Genomic DNA, 26,033 nt, shown 5'->3' on the forward strand with positions numbered 1-26,033 from the left:
ATTCTGTGTACCGGCTTTGACAGAAAATCCTAGGAAGTTCTGGTATTACGTTAAATCAGTGAGTGGATCGAAACAGGATATCCAGACACTCCGTGATGATGATGGCCTTGAAACAGAGGATGACACGCTTAAAGCTGAAATACCGAACACCTTTTCCCAATACTGTTTCACAGAGGAAGACCGCTCAGATGTTCTTTCTCTAAATCCTCGCACAAATGAAAAAATGGCTGACATCGAAATAAGTGTCCAAGGAATAGAAAAGCAACTGAAATCACTCAACAGAGGAGAGTCCACTGCACCTGACGGGATACCAATTCGATTCTACACAGAGTACGCGAAAGAACTTGACTCCCTTCTAAGAGCAGTGTACCGGAAGTCTCTAGAGGAACGAAGGTTTCAAATCATTGGAAAAGGTCACAGGTAGTTTCGGTTTTCAAGAAGGGTTGTTCAGCAGATACGCAAAACTATAAGCCTATATTTCTGACATCGATCTGTTGTAGAATTTTAGAACATGTTTTTTGCTCGCGTATCATGTCATTTCTGGAAAACCCAGAATCTACTCGGAAGGAATCAACATGGATTCCGGAAACAGCGATCGTGTGAGACCCAACTCGCTTTATTTGTTCATGAGACCCAGAAAATATTAGATACATGCTCCCAGTTAGATACCATTTTCCATGACTTCCGGAAGGCATACGATACAGTTCCGCACTGTCGCCTGATAAACAAAGTAAGAGCCTACGGAATATCCAGCTGTGTGGCTGGATTGGAGAGTTTATAGCAAAAGTACACAGCATATTGTTTTCAATGGAGAGACGTCTACAGACGTTAAAGTAATCCTTGGCGTGCCACAGGGGAGTGTTATGGGACCACTGTTTTCACAATAGGGGGGTCTTTATATAAATGACCTAGTAGATAGTGTCGGAAATTCCATGCGGCTTTCCGCGGATGATGCTGTAGGATACAGTGAAGTTGCTGCATTAGAAAATTGCGGAGAAATGCAGGAAGATCTGCAGCGGATAGGCACTTGGTGCTGGGAGTGGGAACTGACCCTTAACATAGAGAAATGTAATGTATTGCGAATAGATAGAATGAATGATCCTTTATTGTATGATTATATGATAGCGGAAAAAACACTGGTAGCAGTTACTTCTGTAAAGTATGTGGGAGTATGCGTACGGAACGATTTGAAGTGGAATGATCATATAGAATTAATTGTTGTTAAGGCGGGTACCCGTTGAGATTCATTGGGAGACTCTTTAGAAAATGTAGCCATCAACAAAGGAGGTGGGTTGGAAAACACTCGTTCAACCGATACTTGAGTATTGCTCATCAGTGTGGAATCCGTACCAGGTCGGGTTGACAGAGGAGATAGAGAAGATCCAAAGAAGAGCAGTGCGTTTCGTCACAGGGTTATCTGGTAAGCGTGATATCGTTACGAAGATGTTTAGCAAACTCAAGTGGCAGACTCTGCAACAGAGGCGCTCTGCATCGCGGAGTAGCGTGCTGTCCAGGTTTCGAGAGAGTCCGTTTCTGGATGAGGTATCGAATATAATACTTCCCCCTACTTATACCTCCCTAGGAAATCACGAATGTAATATTAGGGAGATTCGAGCGCGCACGGAGTCTTTCCAACAGTCGTTCTTCCTGCGAACCATACGCGATACGAACAGGAAAGGGAGGAAATGACAGTAGTACGTAAAGTGCCCTCCGCCACACACCGTTGGGTGGCTTGCGAAGTATAAATGTAGATGTAAATGTAGTATTGGGCAGGTGATCAGACCGGATGCATACTTACGTGTCACCTGACAGTGTCGTATATAGAAGTATTAGGCATTCCGTATTACTCCAGCTGCATATGCACCATGCCATTACAGTGCCTCCACCAGCTGTAACAGTCCCCAGGTGACAGGCAGGGTCCATGGATACATGAGGTTATCTCCACACCCATATACATCCATTTGCTCGAAACAATCTGAAACGAGACTTGTGCGACCAGGCAATATGTTTCCAGTCATCAACAGCTTTGTCGGTGTTGACGGCCCAGACGCGGCGTAAAGCTTTGTGTCGCGCAATCGTCAAGGGTACACGAATTGGCCTTCGGCTACGAAAGTCCATGTCGAAGATGTTCGTAGAAGGGTTCGCACGTCAGTGTAGATGTGAATTTCCGTTTTTTAACTATGTCAAAATGATTTTTTTTTTCATTCAGTAAACTGATGAATATTTGTGAGCAAATATATTATTTTTTCGAGAAGCTCCAATCCCCTACATAGTGTTATCAGCCCCCCCCCTCCCCCACACACACACCTAGGGGTCGTGAACCACTGGCTGACAATCGCTGCCTAACGCAAATTGTGGAAGTGTGGACGTGGAGGACTGTCTGTCAACACAACAGAGCATAACGGTTATATTTGTGTTATATCGTGTAATCTACGCTTCAAAGTCCTCTCATCCACTTTTAGAAAGCTGCTAAATTTATTGGATATAGAAGATTAGTTTAAATAAACACACTCGAGTTATGCAGTCTATACAGTAATTATAAACAGAACTATTGCGGTGTGAGATTCTAGTGGATCTTCAGCACCATGAAAGCAATGCGCTGACGAAAGTATTCTGCAGCATTTCCTTCTGCCATCATTGGTTTACTGGGTTGCTATATGTTGAAGCACAACATGGAGTTTCCACCAGTGACGAGGAGAACAAGCCAAGTGCCATAACCGGATTAACCAGAAACTAGACTCAATCGAAGAAGGGTCAAAATAAACGAACAGGTGTCTCGGCTCATCCGTAGACACTCAACCGTTTCTGAGAAAAAGACAATTAATTTACTGTGGGTACTTTACGTGTAATTTAGGGAGTAAACAGTTTACCCGAAGTGGTGGCACAGTGGCAAGTGTCGTAGCTTCAAACTTTTGTGCCTTGTGTTCGAAACCCGACTATTGTGTTTATTTTGGTTTTCTGTTATCTACCCGTGCCTATAGAAGGTTACTAAACGAATGTTTTCCAATATGTATTGATGTAACGATGTATTTATTCGTATATTAATTGTAGGCGTGGTGAATGGATGAAAAGGAAAATACAATGAATGGTGGGAAAAATTATTTGAAGTTGTTTTCGGCGAAACTCCTGTAAAGTATCTTGATTCATAATCTATTGCAAGCAACAGTTTTCGGAAAAGGAATCGGTTGTGTGTGGCTTGTTATTAAATAATGGCCAACGCATGAAATATTCAGCAGTATTAACGAGGTTTCCTTCCCGAGTGAAATTCAGAAGAAGGAATGTCGCTACAGCAAACCTGCTTTCACATGATGATTGTGATTTTCGGAATTTCTATGTTCCTTATCTTTCTACGATAGCTATTACCGAAGAGAGTGCACCAACATCAAGAATAAACATATCAGTAAAATGTGAAATTGAAGAACTGCCATACGAATTAAACATAACAATGTGAGAATTTAAAAAGGAGACGTCATAAACACACATATTATTTAATAAATGTAAGACACTTATTTTGAAACCCAGTCGTAATTTTAAAATTAATATAACGCAGTTTCATCCCCTAGTTTGACAAGAAAAAATTAGCGTAGTAGCCTTCTATGGAGATTGGTAGACAAATAAATCAAATAAAACAAAATAAAAAATTAAATAAAACGGGATTTATAACACGGGACACAAAATGGAAGAAAACTGGACGCTAGCCTTTATGCGACAAGTTGGACCGAGCCAATAGCTCACTACAAGACATCCATAGTATTTCGAAAACTTTGATGGTCGTTTTCTAAGAAAGGGTTGAGTGCCTATGGATAAGTCGAGACACATGTCCGCGTATTTTCATTCCACTTCCACTGAACGAAGTTTCTCGGAAACTGGGATATGGTTCTTGCCATGTTATTCTCGTATTCGGCAGCTGTTGTGACGCTTCTAATTTACACGAGGAATCTCATACGCTGTATATCAACAATGGCTGGTTCAAAAAAATGGCTCAGAGCAGTATGGGACTTAACTTTTGACGTCATCAGTCCCCTAGAACTTAGAACTAATTAAACCTAACTAACCTAAGGACATCACACACATCCATGCCCGAGGCAGGATTCGAACCTGAGACTGTAGCGGTCACGCGGTTCCAAACTGTAGCGCCTAGGAACGCTCGGCCACCCTGGCCGGCAACAACGACTGGTTTCTGAGCCACTGTTGTAGAAGCACTTCTAACGCTAATGATTCCGAAAGAAAAAGGAGGACAGTCGCTTAATCCCTAATTTCTTACGGATCTAGATTTCGACTATAACATAGTCATCATCAGTGCATTACCAGGAAAGTTATATATGCATAATCACCTCAGAGTATAAACATGTGGCAATTGCTGCTAGCGTTTACATGCCAGAAAGAAAACTACGTTCTCGCCGTGGTATGGCTTCTTACACATTACAATGCAGCCATAACTGCCAGCTTAACAAAGCTAGCAACACACTTGCATCCTAACAAATTACGTCCGCCGCGCGAGGTAGCCTGCTGTCTGAGGCGTCCTTTCGCGGTTCGCGTGGCAGCCCCCGTCCGAGGTTCGAGTCCTCCCTCGGGCATGGGTGTGTGTGTTGTCCTTAACGTAACTTAGTTTAACTTAGATTAAGTAGTGCGTAAGTCTAGGGACCGATGACCTCAGCAGTTTGGTCTCATAGCCGTTACCACAAATTTCCAAAAATTGCGTCCAAGGTGACAACAGTAGCCAGATATTCCTAATTAATTGATCTAGTGGATCCTGCGACAGCGTTGCAACATACCAGCTACCAACTACATACAATGACGGAAAAAACGTAGCACCAAGAGAAATGGTGCGACATAAATGAAAACTGGTAGTCACGTTTCTACATGTCAAACATAACGCATGTTGAAATTTCGTGCAGTCGTATAAGAGTGGTCCTGGTAGCGCCACTACGAGGACGCAAATCAGGTTTCGAATGGTTCAAATGGCTCTGAGCACTATGGGACTTAACTTCTGAGGTCATCAGTTTCCTAGAACTTAGAACTACTTAAACCTAACCAACCTAAGGACATCACGCACAACCATGCCCGAGGCAGGATTCGAACCTGCGACCGTAGTGGTCGCGCGGTTCCAGACTGAAGCGCCTAGAACCGCTCGGCCACATCGGCCGGCAGCAAATCTGGTTTGCTTAAAATACACGCTGTAACGATTGTGATCGTTAGTTCCCTTTCTGAGATGACGTGGTGAGTTAATGTTAGTCAATGACGCCTTTAAGGCAAAAAAGACACCAATATCAACACCTCACGGAGTTTCCACGAGGACGTGTCATAGAGCTACGAGGACCTGGAAGTTCCTTCTGTGATACAGCACAAAGACTTAGGAGGAATGTAGCCACTATTCACGATTGCTGGAAGAGTGGTTCCGAGAAAGTGCTGTCGCAAGAATACGGGACTCCGGACGGCAACGTGGCAATACTGAGAGCAAAGGCTATAGCGTCCACCGCGTGGCTCTGATGCATCGCATTGCATCTCCTGCAGCGATTTGAATATCATCGGACATCCCAGTGACATAAAGAAGTTACAAATCGGTTACTCCAAGAACAGCTCTGAGCCAGGTGCTCTATAGCGTGCGTTCCACTGACCTCAAGCCATTTGCGACTTACGTGGTGTCAAGCGAGAGCTCATTGGAGGGCATGGTGGAGGTCTGTTATGTTCCCTAAATAAATCTGGCTCTGTCTCGCTGCCAATTATGGCAGTTTGCTGGATATAAAGAGGCCTGTTGAGGGCATGCAGCCAATTTGTCTGCCTGCTAGTCACATTGGATCTACAGTAGGAGTTATGATCTGGGGTATGATGTCGATGTTATCCCACGCACACTGACTGCAAAACCGCACGTCCGTCTTGTGATTCGACCTGTTGTACTGGCAAATATGAACAGCAGTCCAGAGTGTGTTTTCCTACGGGATAACGCTCGCCGACATAGCGCTGTTGTAACACATCATGCTCTACAGAGTGCCGACATTTTGCCTTAGCGTTCTTGAACACCAGGTCTGTCACCAATCGAGCACATGTGGGACGTCATCGGACGACAATAACACCGTCATCCAAAAACAGCAATAACCTACCCTGTTCTGACCGACCAGCAGGTATGGAAATCCAACCCACAAACTGACCTCCGGTACCTGTACAACACAACACATGCTCGTTTGCAAGCCTGCATTTTACATTCTGGTTGTTACACCGGTTATTGATGTCGCAGCATTTCACTTTGATAATGACTTATCTCGCGGTTACATTAACTTGTGATCTTGCATTCTTAATCACAGATATATGTTACCTACACAAATGTATTCTCGATATTTCATTACTCTGCGTTAACCATTCTTTGGTGTTGCGATTTAATTCCATCAGTGTGTATCTGCGTTGCTACAGCGATTAACAGGTGGTTCTTCAGCCATTGATGGCGTACAATGCCGTGCTGTGATTATGGATATCTGCTCCGGGTTGTGATCTGGTTTCTGTCAGAGATTGATGTTGCACATTCTCGAATGATCAATGTAATTTTGTTCACACCCACGAATGGGACTACTTCAGTGCTTTGTTACTGTGCATTAATTATGTTTAATAGCTCAGTAGAAAGGTGTGTCGATACAATAGGATGCCCGCAGCATATTTCTATAAAGATGGTACAGAGAATGTAATCATTACATTGTTGTAGTCTGAAGGCTGAATACAAATGCAGTTTAATAGAGTGATACATTTCCTATATATGGTGTGTTAGAACTGGTTGTACTAATTCTACATATACAATTGTAATGTCTTTGCAAGAAGAATCCAATATGTGCGTTCTTGTCAAAATATTTTGTTCATGTCAGTCACCTAAACTTTAGGTGTGAATGTTGCTTCCGTCGTACAATTATCTTTTGATCAACGTTTCTGATGTAATTAACATCGTAATGCTACCATATTCATTAATCAATTATTAATTAAAGTATATAATTTCACTTGCATTCGATTAAAAGTCTACAATCCCAGACACTTAGTTACCTCGTTAAATTGATGATAAATGAGCTATGTAAATAACCACATCTAAGATATGACGTCTCTGTTTAATTGTTTACTAGCAGTTTATTTACAACTGCCAGCGTCAAAAAAACTACAAAATCTTGTCGATTTCATGCTTTAAATTCATTTTACAAATATTTAGAAAATAAAATGCCAAGAACTGTGATGTATTGTCGTAGGCGTTCGCAAATGAATGTGGGAAGGGGGGGGGGGGGGGAGGGGGCAGGGAGGGTGCAAGAGTGGACTCTTCCTGCTTCTGGGATCTGGGACTAACAACGTTTTTGTCCTTATAGGATTCTCACGCATATCTAGCACTGACTGCACATAAGCAGCATTTCCGAAAGCCTTGCGAAGTCCTGTAGCTTAAGTAATCACTAAATGACATGGATTCGTTTGGGTGTCACTCTGTTCACGGTAAATAGCTGTTCGTATAAGTCCTGGAGTCCACTTTCATTCATCTTAATGTGGTATTTTTTGCGGATTAGTTTTGTTCCTGTCCAACACGATTTTTTCTGTAATCTTACGTTTTTTCTAGAATGTGCATTTTTATTTTCATTGTCAATTTATTGTTGTATTAAGTATGAGTACAAGTACTTTTGTGAATGCCTTTTTAGAGACTCTCGATCACATCATCAGAAACACGTAATACCCAATTGTAGAATTAAAAACATGTCACAGACATTAATAAAACAAAACTATGAACTTTGCATGTACAAATGAAATAGGGATACTAATCAAACTAATCTACCCTGGAAACACTGAGTGTATATCTATCAAATACCTCCTCCCAAATTTAATTCTTGGGTCTGGAAACTTGTAACATCATCTAGTCACATAAATCCGTTTAGGATTTGCCACCTTTTGAATTTCTGTTGCCCACATCTTCTGCGGTCAATATTACTCGTACATTTTACATTTTAACGCTCATAGGAATTTTAAGTTGACTTATCTCGAAAATATATTGGGAAATGTGTAGGCGAATCTAATTAGATGCATGGATAACATTTTATACTTAAATTGATGTTTACAGAGAGATTTGATCTGAATGTCAAAACACATTTATTCTCATGACAATGAAAAACATGAATCATCGCATACCACTTTTTAATATAAATTTTGACGATGGCTTTGACATACCCCACATTAATATATTTCTTGTTTGTTTAGGTTTCCATGCTTCAGGCGATTAAAACGTAACCTTTATAGGACCACTTTGTTGTCCGTCTGCCCGTTCTTCTCTACAGTGGCTGTAGGATGAAGTCGCAATGTACGTCAGGTACTTAGGCTCCTACGGTACCTTTGCAGTGTCGAGAGTTTAAGCGTCTAACTCAGTACCATTAAAACATACAGGCAATTTTGTTACGTATTTCGATTCTTGCAAACTCAGTCATCAGAACTTATAGGGTTACTTCCCGCTGTCGTAGAATCACGCAATTTGGTAGGAAGCAAGTCTTCACAATAAAGGTACAGTAAAATCTCCAGAACTTGTTAATTTGTAATTATATCACACAATTTATACCACCTTCTTACATCTGTCTTTCTATCCACATGTTAAGACCTCTTTAACTCACGAACGGGTATAGGTATCAAGTTGAAATTCGTGAAAAATTAATCTGCAATCAAAAGATACGGCCTTGTGTAAACTCTTTTTGTCAGGTACGGATAGAGGTTGCTAGTTGCAAAAACCCATTAAGTAGCTTAAGCTTCTTGAGTCGTGGCGGCTCGTGTAGATTCTATTTGCGACAAAAGTCGCTCTCTTTAGTATCGGGCTGTTCAAGTCTGCTGGCGGCACGCGACGGCGGCGGCAGGAGTGTTGTGGCGAGTACTGGTGGCTAGTGAGAAACTGGACGCAAAGTGAGGACGAGAAGTTTGATGTGGCATATGCTTGGCCTTTGTGTGACGTGTACGGGCTCGTGGCTGTCCTGCCTCAGCGCCTTCTTGATCGTTGTCACGGCGTGATGACGGTTTGGTTCCGCCTTCGCCCTAGTTAGTGATCTGCTTATTGGCTAACAGGAAAATGTAGTCTTTCGTATTGCGAGTTTACCCTGCAATTGCTTCTGCTTTTACATGTGGCCCTGTTCATTGTGTGATTTATAAAGTGGCCTTTTATCTTCTGGGGGGGTCCACTTGTACGTGGAGAAAGAGATTGTATTTTTGACACCACTGAAGCAAAGATGGTGCCAGAGTGGCAGAATCGATTGTAAGTAGGGGCGCACGTAGCGCAGTAGCAGTTGCCGTTGGACTCTGTCATTGGTAGAATGTAAGACTTAAAGCTATTGGCTATCTGGGAGAATTTAGTAGTTGGTCTATGGACGAATGATATCGCTTACACTCACACAGAGCCAGTAAATGTTAGGTCTTAGTTATTTCTATAAAAGTGTGAAGTGTGTTATGCGTTTGTGAGACTTAATGCTAGTGGCTAGCTGGGAGAATTTAGTTGTTGGTTTATAGAAGAATGATATCGCTTACACTCACACAGAGCCAGTAAATGTTAGAACGTAGTTATTTCTATAAAAGTGTGAAGTGTGTTATGAGTTTGTGAGGCTGTAAGATTGTCAGGAATTGAAGTGACACTGATCTTTAACAAATATTGAGCATTGCCAATGGTAGTTGTAGAAGAGTAATGAATTTATAATACAACTCGAAGGTAAAGCAATTGGAAAAAATTTGTAAGGTAATGAATTCTGTATACTAAGTTTTAAGTATGCAGCAAGGCAATGTGGATTTCGCTAATTTTTAGAGTGCTAACCCTTGAACGTACAGGTCGTGTACGCGTAATGTTTTGTGTGTTTTGTAGCAGTGATACAGAAAAGTTAAATTCTGGAATCTATTTTGTCAAACGATGTCAGACCTTTTTTCATGTAACAATCCAAGTGTTATTAATTACGACAGTAAGTGAGAATTGTAGAATAGTTGAGAAGTTCACCGATTTTGAAGTTAATGTAAAATGTTTCGTGTCAGAATTTCTGAAGGAGAAACAATTTTTTGAATACAATTTTCAAGCTGAAGCAGTTGGTCTTAGCATATCCCCTTATCAGTACCTCATCCTCTTCCATATCGTGTTTATTTGAACCCAATAAATATTCTTTTAAAGAAATCATTTTTCAGTCAGAGTCACAAAAATATTAATGTGCCAGAATCAGAAAAGTGTTAATGTATGCAACAGCATCAATGCGGGCAGCACTGCACAGTGCCGGACTAATATCCAGTATTTTCATTGCACATTTTCAAGGTTATCCATTTACCAACCAGTCTGCTGATATTATTTGTATGAAGCTATTTTACGGTCGGCATTGCTCTTCGCTTTGCCAAGGATGAACATTATCTGTGAATACTGTAGAGAGAACGGAATACCAACATTACATCCGTTGCGACTCTAGAGCTAAGGAAAGTTTATTTCATTCTTTATTTGCATAGGGAATTTTATCAGTTTATTACACAGGCCCAGACAACACGGTGCTCAAGAGACTGCGTAAATTTCAGAGGGATTGATTTCATTATGAAAACTGCATATTGGTTTTGCAGATTAAGTCATTTTCTCAACAACACCTCACACACAGTAAATTAGCATGACACAAATATTACGCATATCATATTCTTTGGCAAACAAAAACAACTTTTTAAAAGAACGTTTTAAGCTGTTTTATCGTGTTCAAACGCGATGTGTTGTATGTTACCTCCTTGTTTGAAAAAGAAGAAACAGGAACGAGAGGGAAAAAATGCAGCTAATATCTTTGAGAGTGATATTTAAGTTGCCGTTGAGCTGGCATAAACATCATCTTGTTTGAAAGAAGCTCATTCTATGTTACTGAGAGTCAACTATGTGCTACATTTTTCCTTTTTTTCTGATACTAAAACTATATTGTGTTTCAGTTTATCTTCCTTTGAGTGCCGGTAAGAGTTCTTTCGGTGTTGAGACACGGTCGGATTGCAGCGTGTGGTGCCATGGACCCGGCTGCGTACTGGGCGAAGGAAAGGTTACTGGAAACTGGTAGCAATATTAGTATAAAATTGCATGTCTCTGCGTGCCTTTGGCTAATTACATGCCCCTCGCTTCTGTACTGATGCTTGTGGTATTCTCAAGGCAAATTCTACATCGTAGCGCTGATTGCTCTCATTGTTTTATTATGCTGCTAAGGCAACAGATTTTTGACATGCACTACTTTTACGTTCACACGTTAAAATGTTTTGCATCACGCCTGTTCTCAGAAGTCCTGAAGATAGACGATGACGGTGGATATTGTATCGCAGACACAGTCTGTGTCTGTTCAGAGAGGTCACTAAACCCTCCAAAAGATGTAAACAATCAAGCATGAGCAGCGCCTATTAGACGGAGGGGGTCTGACAGCCGATCAGTTCCACTCATTCCACCAGGAAGGAGGTACACGGCTCGTTTTGACTGTAGTTCAACCACGCCTAGACGGTCAATACCACGGTTCGATCGCGTCCACAATGTTACTTTATGCCATGAAGGGTTCTCAACAAAGGAAGTGTCCAGGCGTCTCGGAGTGAACCAAAGTGATGTTGTTCGGACATGGAGGAGATACAGAGAGACAGGAACTGTCGATTGCACGCCTCGCTCAGGCAGCCCAAGAGTTGCTACTGCAGTGGATGACTTCTACCTATGGATTATGGCTCGGAGGAACCATGGCAGCAACGCCACCATGTTGCATAATGCTTTTCATGCAGCCACAGGACGTCGTGTTGTGGCTCAAACTGTGCTCAATAGGGTGCATGATGCGCAACTTCATTCCCGACGTCCATGGCAAGGTCCATATCTGCCACCACGACACCATGCAGGGGGTACAGGTGAGCCCAACAACATGCCAAATGGACAGCTCAGAATTAGCATCACGTTCTCTTCATCGATGAGTGTCGCATATGGCTTCAGCCAGACAATAGTCAGAGACGTGTTTTGAGGCAACCCGGTCAGGTTGAACGCCTTAGACTCACTGTCAACGAATGCAGCAAGGTGTAGGTTTCCTGCTGTTTTGGGGTGGCATTAAGTGGGACTGACGTACGCCACTAATGGATATGGAAGGCGCCGTAACGGCTGTACGAGACGTGAATGCCATTTTCCGACTGATAGTGCAAACCATATCGCCAGAATATTGGCGAGGCATTTGTCTTCGTGGACGAAAATGCGCACCCCCATCGTGGACATCTTGTGAATGATTTCCTTCAGAGTAACGACATCGCTCGACTAGAGTGGCCAGCATGTTCTCCAGACATTACCCCATCAGACATGCCTGGAATAGATTGAAAAGGGCTGTTTATGGACAACGTGATCCACCAACCACTCTGAGGGATCTACGCCGAATCTCCGTTGAGGAGTGGGATAATCTTGACCAAGAGTGGCTTCATGAAGTGGTGGTTAGTATGCCACGACGAATACAGGCATGCATCAATGCAAGAGGACGTGCTACTGGGGATTAGAGGTACCGGTATGTACAGTGATCTGGACCACCACCTCTGAAGGTCTCGCTGTATGGTGGTACAACAAGCTATATGTGCTTTCCATGAGCAATAAAAACGGCGGAAATGAGGTCTATGTTCGTCTATATTCCAAATTTCTGTACGGTTTCCGCAACTCTCGGAACCGAGGTGCTGCATAACTTTTCTTGATGTGTTTATTATCTGTTGACAAATATCATTAGTAGCTTATTGAAGGTACAAGCCAAAACTAATTGATAAATTTACTATTAATTAGGTCACAAATGCTGTTAATGAGCTTTTGTCGTAGTAAGTGGTTAGTCAGGGAGTAAATTCTAAATTAGTTTTATTTCCATTATTTGTAGCCTACTCCAATTTTTGCATACCTACCGACTCTACTCTCTATTTCGTATCTAATCTGGTATTGAATTATTATTGTATGTTAACTTATAGTTTTTCGTCTTTTGACATACCTCAGCTCTGGGTTTTATTTTGCAATCATGCTCGGCATTCAGTGCTAACGGCCAGATTAGACCAGAAACTAGATGTATTTTGCATAGGCAGGAGACGTATCAAAAGTGTCAGCCACCATTTCTGGCAGCTTGGGCTGCGTGTATTCCGCAAATTAGTACATTTTGGCTGCCCCGCTGTCACGGCAAGAGAAGAAGGTAACCGTTTTCCTAATTTTACAACTCTTGTAATTTTATGAGTGTTTCTGCGGTTCTTTCATTTGTTTGAATCTTGAAGGCTACTTTTCGTCATGCACTGTATTTGATTTTTTAATATTGTTGATTTATTTTACTGTGGCTTTGCGTTGGGCGCAGTTAATGTTTTACTTAATTTCGAGTTTTTGTGAATTTGAGGACCTCTATCCTTCGCTTGCACTATTAAAGGATTATACATGTAATTTCAAGCTGTTAAATTTAGAGTCCACTCAATGTTTTTCTTTGACAGTAAAGTAAAAAGAAAATTTTTAAGATTGTTTAAGTCCGAAATGGTTACTGATAACCCTTTTAAGTTCTGAGTGTAAATTAAAGGTGTTATTTCTTTTACTAGTGAATGATGTTTTAAATTACCCGAGGTCCAGTCCTTCCACTCAACAGCATTTCGGCTCGCCGACTTTAGCCCAGTTACCAGGCTCAAGTCAATACAATTAAAAGGTACAGCCTTATACAACATGTATGTTGATACTCACAATCTCAGCTATCAAAGCTTATCGATGAACTGCCTAATTAGAAATAGTGCCTGGTGCTCTCACGGTGAAGCGCATGTGTGGAAACTGAGAGATCACATGATCAAATCTCGGCCAGAACACCGTTTTCTCAGTCTTCGTCTCAAATTAGTCTTTAACTCTCGACCATGTGAGGCGTTGCCAGAAACATGTGGTTCTCATTCTATGTTAAACTGCAGATATCCCTAGCCCGTTGTATAACGAGTAGGTTAGGACACGCAAGTCGCTAAAAGGGTGTCCAATAGAACGATTTGTACCAAGCCACTGATACACATGAATTGTTTATTATAATCCATACACATAATAAATTTTGTGCAGAGCCCACAGAGCGTGAATGTTACTAACGCACTTGTCCACTGTTTCAAAACAGTGTCTGTTATGTACAGGAGAATACGATTATTAGACACGTCATACACCTTGGAATGAAGAGAACGGTGATTTAATTATTGTGAAGAAAATGCATTGTGCCAACTATATACACAAACTGCCTCATTTCGTACCTCACAACCTTCCACTTTTTGTTGTCTACCTCTTGAACCCATGATGTAGGAGTAGCGTCTTTGATTCATAATCAAAACGTCTGCGGTCCCGTGTTCGAATCCCGCAACAGCTTAAATTTTGTTTAATAATCAGAATTGGCGGCCGAAGACTTCCGGTATAAGACGTCACTTTAATTCAGAGAGGTTCTTGTCAAAGAGCCTTGTCAAAGAGGGCGGAGGGGCGAACAGAGGTTCTTGGCCTAGTTGTGGTAACCGCCCCTAAAGGCGGAAGAATCAGCAATGTTCAACGGCATGAGGATGCAGAAAGCAATGCAGACAACAGCATTAAAGACACGTAACGTGTATCCACAGGACTTGCGGCCTGTAATTGAAGAAGTGTCATGACGATGTCTCCATTGGCCAAGGGTTGCGGAATGGTCCCCCATCTGGAATTCCGGGAGGGGACTGCCAAGGGGGAGGTTACCATGAGAAAGAGATTGAATAATCTATGAAAGGATTCCTTACTACGAGTCGGGGGGGGGGGGTGCAATGTTAGAACGTTAGAAGCTTGAGCGGGGAAGGAAACTAGAAAATCAGAAAATGGAAACGCAAAGACTCAATGTAGATATAGTGGGTGTCAGTGAAGTGAAGTGGAATGAAGACAAGGATTTCTGGTAAGATGAGTATTAGGTAATACCAACAGCAGAAGAAAATGGTATAATGGAAGTAGCATTCGCTATAAATAGGAAGGTATGGCAGAGAGTGTGTTACTGTGAACAGTTGAGTGACAGGATTGTTATCAGAATTGACAGCAAACCAACAACGACAACGATAGTTCAGGTAAACATGCAGATGTCTTAAGCTGAAGATGGATGGAGAGAGAAAGTGTATGAGGATTTTGAAAGGGTAATACAGTATGTAAAGGGATATCAAAATCTAAAGGTCACGGGGGACAGGAATGCAGTTTTAAGAGAAGGAGTAGAAGAAATGTTACAGGAGAAAATGAGTTTGGGAAAAGGAATGAGAGAGGAGCAAGACTAATTGCGTTCTGTAACAAGTTTCAGCTGGTAACAGCGAATGCTCTATTCAAGAATCACAAGAGGAGGAAATATAATTGGAAAAGGCCGGGTGATACGGGAAGATATCAGTTAGATTACATCATGGTCAGACAGAGATTCCAAAATCAGATGCTGGATTGTAAGGTGTACCCAGGATAAGTGATTGCTCAAGAAGAAAATACTAAGTAATGACGAAATACAACTTAAGTTTCTCAGTCTATTGATACGGCAATAAGGAATACTTCAGTAGGCATTTCAGTTGAAGATAAACGGACATCCCTAAAAATAGCAATTACAATCGTTGGAGAGAAGAAGATAGATACAAAGAGGGTAACTGTGAAGAAACCATGCGTAACAGAAGATAAACTTCAGTTCCTCGATGAAAGAATGAAGTACAAAAATGTTCAGGGAAATTCTGAAATATAGAAGTACAAGTTGCTGAGGAATGAAGTAAATAGGAAATGCAGGGAAGTTGAGACGAAATTGTTGTCTGAAGCACAGACTCAACATAGAGGAAAGTCAAAACAGTGTTCGTTGCCATTAAAAGCAAGGGTAACAACATTAAGAAGACAACAGGAATTCCACTGTTAAATGCAGAGGAGAGAGCGGATTGGTAGAAAAAATGCATTGAAAGTCTCTGTGAGACGTAGATTTGTCTGATGTGATAGAAGAAGAAAGAGGATTTGATTTTGAAGAGATAGGGGATCCAGCATTAGAATAACAATTTAAACGAGCTTTGGAGGACTTACGATCAAGTAATACAGAAGGGATAGATAACATTCCATCAGAATTTCTAAAATTATTGAGGGGAAGCGACAACAAAACTACTATTTACATTATTGTGCAGAATGTATGACGCTGGCGATATACCATCTGACTTTCGTAAAAGCATCGTCCACACAATTCCGAAGATATCAAGAGCTGAATTACCGCACAATCAGCTCAACAGCTCATGCATCCAAGTTGCTTACAAGAATAACGTACAGAAGAATGGAAAAGAGAATTGAGGATGCACTAGATGACGATCAGTTTGGTTTTAGGGAAGGTAAAGGCACGAGAGAGGCAATTCTACCGTTGCGCTTAATAGTGGAAACAGTACGAAAGAAGAATCAAGACACGTTCATAGAATTTATCGACCTAGAAAAAGCGTTCGACAATGTAAAAGGGTGCAAGATATTTGAAATTCTGAAAAACGTGGAGTTAGGCTATAGGGTGAGTACGGTCTTATACAATACGTACAACAACAAAGAGGGAATAATAAGAGTGGACGACCAAGAAGGAAGTGCTCTTATTGAAAAGGGTGCTAGCCATTGATGTAGCCTTTCGTCCCTACTATTCAATCTGTACATCGAGGGGCCTATGATTGAAGTAAAAATAACGTTCAGGAGTGAAATTGAAATTCAAGGTGAAAGGATATCAATGATATAATTCGCTGATGACATTGCTATCCTGAGTGAAAGATGAGATGAATTGCATGATTTACTGTATAGAATGAAGAGTCTAAAGAGCACAGAGTGTGAATTGAGAGTTAATCGAAGAAAGACGAAAGTAATGAGAAGTAGTAGAAATGAGAACAGCGAGAAACTTAACATCAGGATTGATGGTCACGAAGTCAATGAAGTTAAGGAATACTGCTACCTAGGCAGTAAAATAAACAATAACGGACGGAGCAAGGAGGGCATCAAAAGCAGACTAGCAATGGCAAAAAGGGCTTGCCTGGCCAAGAGAAGTCTACTAATTTCAAATATCGGCCTTAATATGAGGAAGAAAATTCTGAGAATATACGTCTGGAGTATAGCATTGTATCTTAGTGAAACATGGACAGTAGGAAAACCGGAACAGAAGAGAATCGAAGCATTTGAGATGTGGTGCTACAGACGAATGTTAAAAATTAGGTGTACTGATAAGGAATGAGGAGCTTCTGCGCAGAAACGGAAATGAAAGGAACATGTGGAAGACACTGACAAGGACAAGGGACACGATGATAGGACATCTGTTAAGATATGAGGGAATGACTTCCATGGTATTAGAGGAAGCAAAAACTGTAGAAGAAGCCAGAGATAAATCCAGCAAATAATTAAGGATTTGGTTGCAAGTCCTACTCTGAGATGCAGAGGTTAGCTCAGGGAAGGAATTCGTGGCGGTCTGCAAAAAAACAGTCAGAAGACTAATGACAAAAAAAAACTAGTTTCGCTTCCCAAGTAGTCGGTCAGCATCGGCCCGCTAACGTTTTGTGTCCAGCCGCACCCTACATTGTCGATCTAGCAGTGCAGTACGCATGTGTACCGCAGATGATGTAAAGTGTCTGTTGTGCCGTCCCATGCCAAACGAGTAAACACAAGTAATGGCAGCAGTGACTGACGGAAGAGCCTCTCGTTATCTCACACTGCCCCTCCTCCCTTGGCTGTCCATGCACTGGGAGTCGGTGGGTGCACCCTGCCTGCTCCGCTCCCTGCAGCCCCTGAGAACTACTTGAACACATTGCGAACAAGGAATACGTGCAACGGAGTGTAAAAAGTCATGGTATATCAATATACACACATACAGATGGCGGTAGTATCGCGTACACAAGGTATAAAAGGGCAGTGCAATGGTGTAGCTGTGATTTGTACTCAGGTGTTTCATGTAAATCGATTTCGAAGTGATTATGGCTGCAATACGGGAATTAACTGAGTGAATGCGGAGTTGTTGTTGTAGCTAGACGCACGGGACATTTTATTTCACAAATCTTTAAGGAATTCAATATACCGAGATCCACAGTGTCAATTGTACCCCGAGATTTCCAAATTTCACACATTACCTCTCACCACGGACAATGGAGCGACTAACTGCCTCCATTTAACAACCGAGAGCAGTTGCATTTGCGTAGTTTTCATTGCTAACAGACAAGCAAAATTGCTTGAAAGAACCACACAAATGAATGCGGGACTAACGACGAACGTATCTGTTAGGACAGCACAGCGAAATTTGGCGTTAATGGGCTATGGCGGCAGACTATCTACGTGAGTACTGTTGCTAACAGCAGGACATCAATTGCAGCAACAATATCGGTTAGACACTAGACGGCTGGAAAAGCGTGGCATGGTCAACTCAGTCCCGATTTCATTTGGTAAGAGCTGATGGTAGAGTTCGAGTGTGGTGCAGACCCTAGTTGTCAACAAGGCACTGTTCAAGCTGGTAGTGAGCTGCGTGTATATGGAATCGACTGCGTACCTGGTCCAACAGGACCGATCATTGACTGGAAATGGTTACGATCGTCTACTTGGTGACCATTTGCAGCCATTCGTGGACCTCACATTCCTAAACAGCGACGGAATTTTTATGGATGACAATGCGCCATGTCACCGGGTCACCGGAGCTATTTGATTCAGGAACATTGTGGAAAATTCGAGCGAGTCATTTGGCCACTCAAATTGCCAGACATGGGACATAAAGGACATGTCATTTTGTGCAAAAAAATCCTGCACCGGTAATCCTTTCACCATTGCGGACGGTTGTAGAGACATCATGGCTCAGTACTTCTGCAGGAAACATCCGGCGACATGTGGAGTTCTTGCCACGACGAGTTCCTGCACTACGTCGGCCAGAAAGAGGACTAACACCATATTGGGTGGAATGCCATGACTTTTGTCATCCCAGTGTGTATCCAGGCCACACTCCGTAGTATTCTCCAGGTTTCAGAAGCTTCTCTCTGGATGCTAGCACTAGACTGATGGGGCACATAGACGACCATACGCTCAGAACTGCGTATTGCCTTAATGTCACGAAAGGGTTAATCACTATTTACCTTCATGGCAGGGAACAGTGATAAAGAGAAATAACGTAAATTTTATTATGGCAATTCTAGAGGTACAGCAGTAAATTATAGTTCACTTGTTCATACTCACAAAATGAAAGGAACAGAGAGGGGAGGCACATAATGTCTGCTCACGCTGAACAAAGAACAGAAATGAAGGCTCTGTATTCCATCCGTTTAATACCCACTCAATGATTAAATGCGCTTTTCTTCTAGGCCCAGAGCAGGCATATTTTACAGGTTTAAATTTTAGCCTAGTATAATTTAATTAATTAAAAATTAATTTTAGATTAATATTTTCTACCGAAATGAAAAAGGGTAGCTACTTCATCACTATACAAAAATTTCTGTTAAAGAAAAGTGTTGAATGCTCAAAGCTGACTAACGTCTTACAGTAAAAATAAATTTTACAATAAATTATATATATTTGGGCATAAGTTAAGAGAATCTGTAGTATAAAAATGTATTCCAAAAGGTTTAGGCCAAATTATCAGTTGAACACGTGCGAACATTCACATTTTTAGAAAGCAGTGCACCACAACATAATTTACGTGGATATAAACTACATGTGTTCCTGTCTTGCAAATAAAGTAATATCATTTCGACATAAAAGGGGGGGCATGAGTATAAATCACATATAATTACGGCAAGCCAAGCAATCTGTCATAACTGCTGGACTACACCTGAATGTGGCACAGAGACGTAACACAATTATTCAACACAATTATCAAGTCGCTGTAAACAGTACTCGGAACATTGTACCGATCGTTCAGTTCCACGACGACAGAAATCATTTTGTTGGCCACGGAACCGTTCCAGAACCGCTGTCTGAAGGTCGTCGTCGTTGTGTATATCTAACAACATATCCTTTAAATAAACAGACGCTCCCGTCCTACTGTGAAAGTAAGCAAAATTATAATAACTATAATGTGCGGCAGCCATGCCAAAAGTTTTGTGTTGCACATGTTAAATATTAATCCAGGTTGTAAAGAAGGCTTTGACTGTATCTTTACAAGGTACTTCCAAACAAGATAGAGTGGATTCTAAAATGTCAAATCCCGTTGTACTATTCCAGATTTAGTTACGTATCGAAATTTGGTAAGTAGAGTAAAACAACCCCACGTCTTTCTTAGATAGTTATCGTACTGCCAGGCAATGCGACTGGTTATTGTTCTGCAGTTCAGTAATATTCGAGAAATCGATTGTAATCGCCAAGACACAATTCCACTAATTACTGAACATCTCTACTCCATGTTTGAAGGTTCTAAATTATTACCGATGTCCTGGTTTGGATGAATAATGTAATACATAATACTGTACCTTACAATAGTTCATCAGCGGAGCAAGCCTCTTTGCCTCTTTTCTGTGCAGTGGATGCAGCACTTCTGTAGACAATGTGGGACACCACCCCTATGAAAAGGGGCAAGGGTGTACAGGGGAGCACCAATTCTGACAAAAATCACGGAACTTACTATGATGTTTTTCGCTACATGTTGAGAGCTACTGACGGAAGACTGCTTTGCAGCATGCCCTGCTATTACGCCAGGCTAGGCGCGGTTCGGAAAGTTGGCCGCAAGTCTCCAAAACTCGCCTGCAGTAGCCAATAATAGGGGGGCGGGAGGATGTCACGTGAGGCTCCAGACATTGTAGGCAGACACTGGGAGTCACACCAGCTCTCTCTCTCTTCCTCTCTCTCTGCCACATGTCGCCAATTTGATAGCATGCTTCCTCTCTTTGCGCCTAGATATCCAAAAATGTTCAAATGTGTGTGAAATCCTATGGGACTTAACTGCTAAGGTCATCAGTCCCTAAGCATACACACTGCTTAACCTAAACTATCCTAAGGACAAACAGACACACCTATGCCCGAGGGAGGACTCGAACCTCCGCCGGGACCAGCCACACAGTCCATGACTGCAGCGCCCAGACCGCTCGGCAAATCCCGCGCGGCCCTAGATATCCCACCGCAAATGATTCTACCAAGCCATTAGCCGCGCGGTACACCTTCCTCTAGTCTTTATGTATCCCGTATACAGAAATATATGCTTCTCTTTACGCTTATTATTATTTAGAGTTTCCAACCAGGACGCCCACCCTGCCGCCTCAATCTGTCCTTCCAGCGACTTCTTGAAACTGGATGAGAAGATGGCTGGATGCAAACTAAATAGCATTCTTGCGTAGAAGCAGTGCCAATTTTTATTCCAAATGCGCTTCGGGGAAAAGTGCGCGGAATGAGAATGGTAGCTGTTAAGTAGCCATAAAAGATCTAGAGATTGCGGCATGTCACACGGCAGACTGCAGCGCATACCAGTTTATCGATAACACTTAGGCACTCTCCGAATCGTGGCTTCGACTGTGGGTGTGCGTGGGCTCAGCTCTCGCGTCTGTCAATACCTTGTTCTACTGGCAAAGCTATATTAACAACAACGCTAACATCTGTATCTACTAGCTCATGGTAATGGAGGTCAGAGGAAGCTGTTGCCTGGCAAGCCGTCACACTGATGCGCCAGTGGGCACGTTCGCAGCGAACGGATGAGCAACTGCAATCGAAAGGGAAACGAATGAGAGATAACTGAGCAATAAATGACTGGGAGCGTGATGTCTCCGTCCGTTTTATAATCAAGGTAGTGTGCCTACACAAATACAACATTGGTCCGTGTTGCAAACCTGCAGGGAACTACCACTGACCTTCCCTGTACTGTCTTTTGTGCTAAGAGTAGGGGAGTTTTAGCAACAGGGAGGGGCCCCTATCTGCGCGATCCAACGTGAGGACACGTAGACAAATGTGTCCTTCCATAACTGTCTGAGTCACGAAAAAAATCTGCCGCGCGGGATTAGCCGAACGGTCTTGGGCGCTGCAGTCATGGACTGTGCGGCGGGACCCTTCGGAGTTTCGAGTCCTCCCTCGTGCATGGGTGTGTGTGTTTTCCTTAGGATAATTTACGTTAAGTAGCGTGTAAGTTTAAGGACGGATGACATTAGCAGTTAAGTCCCATAAGATTTCACACACATTTGAACATTTTTTTTTTTAACCAACAAAATCTGAACAGAAAAAACGTTTTTTTTTTGGGGCCAGTTTGTTATTGGAATATTTAATAAAAGTGATTTATGGGAGTCACAAATATTTTAACAGCGCTGTCTGATGCTCATGCCGTTGTTCAGCCCGTTGGTAGTTTCAGAATTTCGATCATAATTAATGTACTGGGAGATATTAGCACAAAAAAATTATTCAAATGGCTCTGAGCACTATGGGACTCAACTGCTGAGGTCATAAGTCCCCTATAACTTAGAACCACGTAAACCTAACTAACCTAAGGACATCACACACATCCATACCCGAGGCAGGATTCGAACCAGCGACCGTAGCGGTCGCGAGGTTCCAGACTGTAGCGCCTAGAACCGCTCGGCCACTCCGGCCGGCGATATTTGCACATGAACATTATGTACGTACTCAAAGTAGCTGTAATCGACCCGTTACTTCTTTTCTTTCGATTCGTCATGTCTTCAGATTGACCGATCGCGGTTCTAGGCGCTGCAGTCCGGAACCGCGCGACAGCTACGCTCGCAGTTTCGAATCCTGCCTCGGGCATGGATGTGTGTCAAGTCCTTCGGTTAGCTAGGTTTAAGTAGTTCTAAGTTCTAGGGGATAGATGACCTCAGATGTTAAATCCCGTAGTGCTCAGAGCCATTTGAACCATTTTGTCTTCAGATTGTGCGAATTGTGATCGAAATATAGGTGACGTCAAGGGAAGGGTGGGAGGGGGGGGGGATGGGTGGGAGAAAACCAAAAATATCTTACCAGATCTCATTTAAATGGTTGGGCTATAATGAACACCTCATATAAATTCAGAGAATATATATTTATACAACGGAGAACATTTTCTTTAACAAAATTAATTTCGTGCTTAGACAACATAAAAGTACCCACCAACTTTTATTTCCTCTTCTGAACTGAATGTTTTACATCTGTGCGCGCCCGGTACTTCCCGAAGTGAAACGAATGCCGCACATGTGTCAGATTTCATTCAGGGAGTTCCCTGCTCTGCTTGTCAGTCAGTGAGTCGTGAAATTCTGCCACGCGTATAAATCTGAAGTTATTGTGTTCAGCACGAATTGGTATAAAAACTTTTTCAATGCGCGTCTTAAGCGGCTTGCCAACAGGTCTAAACACACCTACAAACAAGAAGTTAGTCGTTTGTGGAAGGAAGCTAAGCTGAAATACCGACTTTCCTTAGTGACACTGTAAATCAATAGATTGAACTGCACAATCATACGGTTCAAAGAAAGGAACAAATAATGTTGTCTTTCAACTTCGAAGCAAGTACCGGTCCAGTGACAATGTAGATAATATATCAATATAAGTCCAAATACTACTCAAGGTTGGCATGTTTAAAATAAAGTATTTTTAATGACGTGTTACAACACTGCTTAACACAGCTTCTAAATAGAACATGTGTTTAGTGAAGTGTTTTAATCAATGTTTAAAGCAAATTTTAAAAAAAAAATCATTTTTACCGATTTTAGCCGACTACGGAGTCCCACTATATCTCATGAAACCTCACCAAGAGGTGAGGGGAGGCCCAAATTTAAAAGATGAATTGATCTATTACATATTCTTTCTTGGTATGCGCTGGATGTAGAGGCTGCCCTGGCCTCGCCAGCTTGTGTGTGAATCGGTCTAGAGAAGTCTATGATCTACAAAGCACCTAATAAGGATGTCCCTGACACTAGAATGGGTATCTAAAGCTCATGTGTGAAACCCTCAATTTTCTAGTCACTCTGCTCGTATATCTAAAAGTTATTTTTAATCATCAAAGCATTATAGCGACATCTTTCTGTAACGTACATTACCGCTCCGGTGCACGTACGAACACATTTTGGCAAAGATGAATTTATTATATCAAGAAATCATTGTTTGAAATTGAAAGATTACATGTTTCAAGTCTGATAATACTGTACGTCGATTTTAAAAAATTTGATATTATACTACCTTTTGCAAGCTGTTACTTAACTACGGTATATTCACTGTCTTTTTTGACAAAGATGTGAATGGAGATGTAGCATGCACTCTGAGTGAGTTTTGTAATCTATTTCTTGGAATACATAAGAAGATATTAGACGTCATTTTTAGAGAGTCTGCCTGTTAATAGTTCTCGCCATTTGTATTGAACTCTCCGAGGGATTTAGCCTATTAGAATATACACAGTTCGTTTTTGTAAGCACCAGATGTACACTATCAGTCGAACATAACTGGAGTTCCATTCAGTATCCCAGTCTGTGGTGTAGAAACATTTTGGAAGACATCTTCTTCATAGGAAGGGTGCTATTTCTCGATACTATACTTACAAACCGTTACAAGTCAGTTGTATGATTGTCACAGTCCATCGCTGTTATATCTGCTATCTTTGTCAGATGCAGTGGGCTAATAATTTACGCAAATTTGGCTAAATATTTCAGATCATTTCCATGAAATAATAGGACTTACCAATGAAACATTTGAGATTATTACAAATACGAATACTATTTGGTGATGTATGCTGCACACAAACCGTATGACACCATGCCTCACTACTAAAATAACTCCTACATCTATAGAAGGCTCTCCATGGAGTTAACAGCTGTCACGACGTTCTGAACGTGATCTAACGAAAATATATTCAGTAGCAATGTATTTCCCCTCCAGTGTGAAGGTGAAGCAGTGATCAGAAAGGTGTTCGATAGTCCAAAATCACGAAGTACACCAAATTACCCCTATCTCAGGGTGTTACCACTTGTGACACAGAGGTTCTAAACTATAATTCGACAATTTATTTGTTCCAATACTCGCGGAATTGTTCAAGCGCAGCACACGTGGTACAGGCACTTCACGGGAGAAGAGACACAGTAAAACTACAAAACTGCCAATGGAACAACATCTCCAGGAATATAAAGGATCGTGTGATGCGGCGTATAATGCTCAGGTTACCGATAACCACTGTATTCTGATATGGAAATGGACCGAAGACGAGCGCATAAGTTCTCTGCACAGACTTAAGGTAACCATGGCGAGCCAGACTGCATAATACCACCCTTACATGAGATCAGCTGACATCAACGAACGGCTTACAACTTAATAATTAGAACAAAACTGATGGTATCGTATTTTAGCCTGGGCTATCGATGTTCGGTGCGTTGATAAGTAAATTGGACATAAAATTCATAATCTTCAGTTCAGTAAAAAGTGATGATAATTTTGACAGTCCATGTCATTAGAAAACTAACCTGGGGCATCATACTCACATTTTAGAATATCAGTAACTGACAAAAGAGAAGGTATAACGTGGTATTAGTTAAAAAAGGAGAAAAAAAGCGTAATGGGCGCAACATCTGCAATATCTTCACATGTACATATGTGTGAAGGGTCAAGTTTCCGTTCACCCAAATTGTTTTGAAACTTTTCACAGATTCAGAACTGTTGCGTGTTATTTGTACTTCATTTGCATTATTTCTCATGCAACAAATAAAACTAACAAGCAACTATAATATAAAATATTGTGACAATTATCTCTTCATTACAGCAAATAACACACTTAGTGCTCAGTGGCAACTGCAGTTGCAATGAAATGTATGTTATCTTGTGCGTAGAATAAATGTGTTAAAGCTGTTGTATTCATTGCCGAATTATTCAACTTGAAGGGGGACGTAAATATCGCGACAGATTATGCGTTTTTGTTTTCAGGGATAATTAACCTCTTTGGTTTTCTTTGAGCTTTTGTTATTTTAGATCTAGATTCACAACCAAAATTTTATAGGGAAGGCCTTGTTGCTACGTTCAATACTGACTGACCCTGATATACGGTTCCTAAGTTATCACAAGACATGTCCTCCTTCTCTTCATTTACTTAACTGATGACCCATTTTCATCACCTTACAGTTCAACATTAATTTTACGCAGTCCCACAGTGCGTCTGCAGAAAAGTAGAATAAACTTTACTTACTGCTTCATTTATTCCACG

Source organism: Schistocerca americana, chromosome 3 (genome assembly GCF_021461395.2).
Source record: "Schistocerca americana isolate TAMUIC-IGC-003095 chromosome 3, iqSchAmer2.1, whole genome shotgun sequence".
NCBI classification, from domain to species: domain Eukaryota; kingdom Metazoa; phylum Arthropoda; class Insecta; order Orthoptera; family Acrididae; genus Schistocerca; species Schistocerca americana.